Here is a 6,715-nt window from a genome sequence, read left to right on the forward strand (position 1 = left end):
AAGAAAAAAAGGTGTTCTTTAGAAATTAGCTTGGAGGAAAATGCGTTGTTGCTAAGGTCTCTATAATACGATCCATATACACGTAAGTAAAAACTAGAAATAAGTATATACACACATATATATAGGACACAGAAACATGATAATTAAGAATGTGTAAGGGAACACACACACACACACACACACAAATAAAAATGGTGATAAAGCTGTTAAAATCAGATTTGATACTCAATCATATTCTTGTGACAAAATGCGGAAGTGGGTCTCCGCCAGAATAAATCAATGCTGCTACCAATAATGAAGTTACCAGAAAGACGTTTTTGGTCTTTTGGACTGACTCTGTTTTTTTCTTCTTCTTCTTTCTTCAAGAAGCCAACAGGAAAGAGGGAAACGGGTGAGTGTTCCCTTAACTTCGAAGTCATTATACATCAAAACTAATTCTTCATCCGAGGTACTAAAGCAATGACAGGTCGTGCATGCAAAGAGGAAAAAGCGACAAAGAATGACTGGGGAACGAAGTAGTAAAAAAGTAAGGGGAACATTAATGTTTTAAAAAATATATCTTCTTTTTGCTATGTTCCCTTACCACATCTTCAGATTTTTCAACCATGATGTTTTGAATTCTTATCCCACTTAAGATTTCTATATACAAGTGATATTGTGCATCGTAGAAGTGAACGATTCCTATATACTAGTGATATTGTGTATCGTAGAAGCGAGCGATTCCTATATCCTAGTAATATTGTGCATAGTAGAAGTGAACGATTCCTATATCCTAGTGATATTGTGCATAGTAGAAACGAACTATTATTATATCCTAGTGATATGCATAGTAGAAACGAACGATTCCTATACACTAGTGATATTGTGGATAGTAGAAGAGAGCGATTCTTGTACATTAGTGATATTGTGCATCGTAGAAGCAACGATTCCTATATACTAGCGATATTGTGCATCGTAGAAGCGATCGATTCCTATATACTAGTGATATCCTGCATCGTAGAAGCGAGCGATTCCTATATACTAGTGATATTATGTATCGTGGAAACGAACGATTCCTATATACTAATGAACATTCATTATTTAAAATCGGGACTGTAACTCACTCTCTCATTATTGCTCCATTTCAAATACAAGCAGTAGATATCATTGGAAATCCTCAAGAGAGCTCCGCACCACATTCCATAAAATCGAATGTTTATGAGTTATTACCGAGCATATTTTGTAATTGCCGGTAGGAGATAAAGCAAATCTTCATTTTTCACTGACAAACTCTAATCAGTCAAGATTATGTCAAACCCCAATATGAAAATTTTGTCAAAATCTAATAATTTTTACGAAAATTATAGTGAAATATATATTTTTAAACCGGAAATGTCATGTTTAAACCCGGAACAACGCCTCCATTTTACCCATTCTGGTGTACTCCAAACGATTTCCTAGCTAACCTGAGACGTGGTATAAGCCTGGGACGTTAAACTGAAATATTTTTTTTTCTGCTGAGGCGAGAATAGATCTAGTTGCAAACATATACAGTACGTATATGTAAGTACATCATGAATTTTACTTGTTTACGTGCATATCTGTGTTTTCTATGAAAATACAAGCATGATTTTCATTGATTTTTTGTTTACAGTTCATAGACTGTACATAAATAAAACCATTTTCTCTTGTTCCAGACTGTATAATCCTTCCATTCAAATACATGAACTTCCTTCCCCGAGCAGAAACTGATGTTTCTAAGTTACAGCTCGAACGCTCAATCTTAATGTTGTTTGGAATCACATTTTATACTTTCTCAATGTTGACATCGGTAACTTCCGTGTATGGGCGGTCGGCCGCGGCAATCACAACCTTTCACGTTTCACGTTTCCTGTGATATCCAGAAAAATCATTTTGTGACATTCAGAAACGCGCGCCCGAGGCATTCACTTTTCACCGATATCCTCGGTAAATAACTGAAAAAATTCTGTAGTGGAATTATTCAATCCTATAAGAATGATTACTCGCTTTCGACTTATGCCCTCTGTAATATTTTCCAAACGAGGGAAGGTGAGGGAGAATAAAAATATATATTTGAACAAAAATACGTGTCTATTTGCACTAAATGATGGAGTTGATTTTCGTCTCACAGTGACAGCTTAGTACGTTACCTTGGTCTCTCCACTCCTACTATTACTTTCGAAGTTACAGAATTAGTCTTTTGTGTCTATAAGTATTGAACCTCAAATATCACAATTTGAAAGACAAATTCTGTCCGAAAACAAACATTATGTGGCGATACTTATATTATACTTCGAAACTATGCTATGCATGCTCTATACTTACGAAGAGTCTAGCAGAGAAGATGTATGAGGCGTTCCGAGCACAAGTAAATATGCCTAAATACCAAAGTTGGGGGGAAAACCATTTGTGTTGCGGAGATGAGAAAAACACTATGAAACAGTACGATATAAACTTGATTTTGATTGGATTGGATTGGATTCTGAGATTAGAGTAACTTCCAGCAACGAGGCTATATGAAACGTGGATCTACTTAACATGGGATCCGTACCAGTCTTTATGAACTCCTGCCAAGTATCAAATCCGAGTATCCCATGCCAAAGGCGCTTGTATTTGTTTTTTTTTTAAAGTTTTCCTTTTTTCTCTTTTCTTAAAACTATTTTAAAATTAAAAACTGACCTGTTATTTTTAAATAAGCATTTCAAATACAGTCACAAATGGTAAACATGTCTTACATTTTTAAAAGTTGTACCTATTTCGTTTTTTTTTTCTTTTTACCTAAACTATGCAATATCATTACAGCTGAACGGAGAGCTGAACTCAAATCCACCAACTTTTAAATTTAGCCCATTCTACATTTTACCACTTTCTTTCTTCTTGTTAACTGTTGTTAGTGGTTGGTATTTATTTTAGTGCAAATTTTCCTTGCATAGTGTTAAATGAATAATATATTATTCTATTTTTGTTGATTAAGTCGATTTGGAGTTTAATTTCTTTCAGCACCGAAGTTTAGATCAACAGCTTAATTAACGTGTAATCCACACTGCATGTTCTCCGAGCGGGACTCAAACCCGGGTTTCCCTCTCCGTAGCTCATCATTCACCCACAAGGGAGCTCTCAATATTAGACTGCCAAACTGTACCGTGTATAAATATAAGGATTCTGATAGAATGTTATGAATCAACGTCTGTCTGTTAATTATATCAGAGCGAGAGATAGAATTTAGATAGTATATTATTCAGTGATCTTTAAATATATTTTGTCTCCTGCATTAATTATTTATGTAAACCGGAAATAATAGAAATCTACCGTACTTAATATAATTTCAAGACTGAACGCCATAGCTGCGTAGCGTAGTCGGTAACTCTCTTGTATTTGGTGCGAGCGGTCCCGGGTTCTATTCCCGGTGGCACCCGGTCGAAAAAGTATAAAGACTTTTCCAGGCCCTCATTTACATCAGACAAATGCCAGGATAATACCTAACATACAGGTTTTCCTTCCTTTCCCAATCTATTCTTCCTTTCTTCTCCTGGGATAGGTGATCGCCGAGGGACGTCTTTTCTCATAAGTGACGGGTTAACATGGCTATGGATGCCGAAAGCCCAGAAATCTAATTCCTAATCTCCTAAGCCATAGACCAAATACCATAATAAATACAGAAAAGCGTGTTTTTAATGTATAGATTTTGGATTGCAAATATCTCAGTTTTTATAATTTCACTAAAACCGGATGCGATAGAAATCCACCACCATAACTTCAAGTTTCAAACTTTGATCCTCATAGAACAGAAACGATAATAAATTGCAAGATACAAATATATTATTTTAAATGTGGTTTCAGGATCCCATTTAGTTCTTATCCCTCTATTGAAACCAGAGAGAAGTGGTAGAAATTTATTTCAACTGCCGGTTTCAGTATTAATTTATCTCAACTTGCGGTTTCACTATTAATTTATTTCAACAGAGAGAAGTGGTAGAAATTTATTTCAACTGCCGGTTTCAGTATTAATTTATTTCAACTTGCGGTTTCAGTATTAATTTATTTCAACTTCCGGTTTCAGTATTAATTTATTTCAACTTCCGGTTCAGTATTAATTTATTTCAACTGCCGGTTTCAGTATTAATTTATTTCAACTTGCGGTTTCAGTATTAATTTATTTCAACTTGCGGTTTCAGTATTAATTTATTTCAACTTCCGGTTTCAGTATTAATTTATTTCAACTTCCGGTTCAGTATTAATTTATTTCAACTGCCGGTTTCAGTATTAATTTATTTCAACTGCCGGTTTCAGTATTAATTTATTTCAACTGCCGGTTTCAGTATTAATTTATTTCAACTGCCGGTTTCAGTCTTAATTCCATAGAGCAATAAACTTAATAGATAGCGAAAAACGGTTTTCATGGCATGAATTCACTGGCTCAAGAATGGTTTCAATCCCGCTGTTGAAACCGGAAGTTATAGAAAATTGTCGCTTCCGGTTTTAATATTGAATTTACTACATAGATCTAGAACGATAGATCCAATATCCTAAGAGTAGGTTCCATCCAATTACAAAAATTAGCTGATTGATAAATCTATTACTTTTCGGGGGGGGGGGGCACGGTGGGTCAGTGGTAGAGAGCTTACCTCTGGTGCGTAGGATCTCTGGTTCGATCCCTGGACAAATAAGTTTGTGGTGGACAACACCGTGTCCTTGGTTTTCTCGGGATACTCCCTTTTCCTTCCAATTTCTCAATTCATCGATTTTTCCATCGTCAGTCAATTGCCTTAATCAGCGTCTCCCTTAGCATAAAGGACATAATCGTGGGGACGTTAAGCTAAATATATATAATTTCAGTTTTTCTACCATTTTTCATGAAAATATTGGACCTCTATGGTTTAAAAATCTACTGTAATTACACTATGTCACTTGCTCTTAACAAGAGGAGCCTTTTCTGTAAGTTTACGCGGACGACAGTATTTCAGAGGTACAGAGCTCAGCTTTGGTGCTACTTCAAGCCAAATCTCTTTTTTTAATCTTCTTCTTCTTTTAATTTTTAAGGTATTCATCAGTTTACTCCACCAACTTTATTCCATCATTTTCTAGGCTTCCAAACTATGCTACGTATCAGTCGTATCAGTTTGAAAAGTCTTCTAGAATGCTCATTGATCCGTCCGTTTGTCTGTTAATAGGTGCCAGAGCAAAAACTAAAATCGATAGTGAGAAACAATCTTTCTAGAATTTATTCAGCTTCTCTAGAATAGATTCAATTCCTGTTTCAACACTTTCTTTCATAGTGAACAGATAGCGGGGAGCAATTTTTTATGTGGATTGAGTACAGTTAGAATAGGTTCCATCTGTTACTTTATTTTTCCATTGCAACAGAAAAGAGTAGAAATACTCTATCTTGTCCATTTCCGATCTTTACTCCCATCGAGTGAAAATGATCAGAGACGACGATTTTTCTTTTTAAATTTTCATTATTGGATCAAAAGATCCAATATATTTCAATAACAAATTTTGTTGTACGCGTTACATCTGGAGGACGACATAGCTCAATATCACTTAACTCAGTATGATATGTTTATTAAGTAGAAAATACGAAAACTTTATTTAAGGACCGTTCAAATATTTTGTAGCCCCTGATTTTAGATCCAGTATATTTCATTCAACGAAAAATTTTCTTGTACGCCTTATATCTGAGGAATTACGTAAAGTGAAGCTAGACTATCACTTAACTCAGTATGACGTGCTTATTCCGTACTCGATTTAGGGGCAGTTGAAAAATTTTGGGTCCTGATCTAAAAACTAATTATAGCCCAAGATCACTAGTTTTTAATGCATTTTTCGGATTATTCCTAAAATTCTTAACCAAGATCGCAATCTTTTCATTCATTTTTTGGGATCATCCCTAAAATGTTTGTTGTTTATTATTACTTCTTTTACATATAGATTCCTATAGTAAGACTATTCATGGCTTTGGATTGATTGTTTAAAAAAACTGATTTTTTATCTTTTTTTTATATAAGAGTATTTTCATTATTTTGATAGTGTCTGAAGAAGGATATGCTAGATATCCGAAACAGTTACAAATTATAATTTAAAATAAAGATAACAACATTTATATATATGTCTGTATTTTCATTAATTTCGATAGTGTCTGAAGAAGGATATGCTAGATATCCGAAACAGTTACAAATTATAATTTAAAATAAAGATAACAACATTTATATATATATCTGTATTTTCATTAATTTCGATAGTGTCTGAAGAAGGATATGCTAGATATCCGAAACAGTTACAAATTATAATTTAAAATAAAGTGGGTTTTAAGCTTTGGTCAGTGTCTCTTTTGTTAAAATAGATTCCTAGTACAAGTTACGGTTTTGTCATTCGTTCCTATTACTAAAGCCTGTCTCAGACGGGACTGCAGTAAGGCTGCGATTCACGATCTAAAATTCACGACCTCACTTAACGATCGTGTGAGAAGTAACTTGCTCCTAGTTCAGGTTGAAATTTTCTGTTGTCTTTATTTGGATCATGACTTGGAAGAAATGGAAGCCGTTTCTATTTTCTTCTGGACTTGCATAGAACTACCAATCAGAAAAGAGTAGCGGCTGACGCCATTCAACTTTATTTCTTTCTGTAATTTTAAAACAATGCTACCTGGACAAGAGAAGCATTAATAGTATTAATAGTCATACGAAAAATATGAAATTTTTGTAGCACGATTTAT

Source organism: Thermobia domestica, chromosome 1 (assembly GCF_964235325.1).
Source record: "Thermobia domestica chromosome 1, izTheDome1.hap1.1, whole genome shotgun sequence".
NCBI lineage: Eukaryota > Metazoa > Arthropoda > Insecta > Zygentoma > Lepismatidae > Thermobia > Thermobia domestica.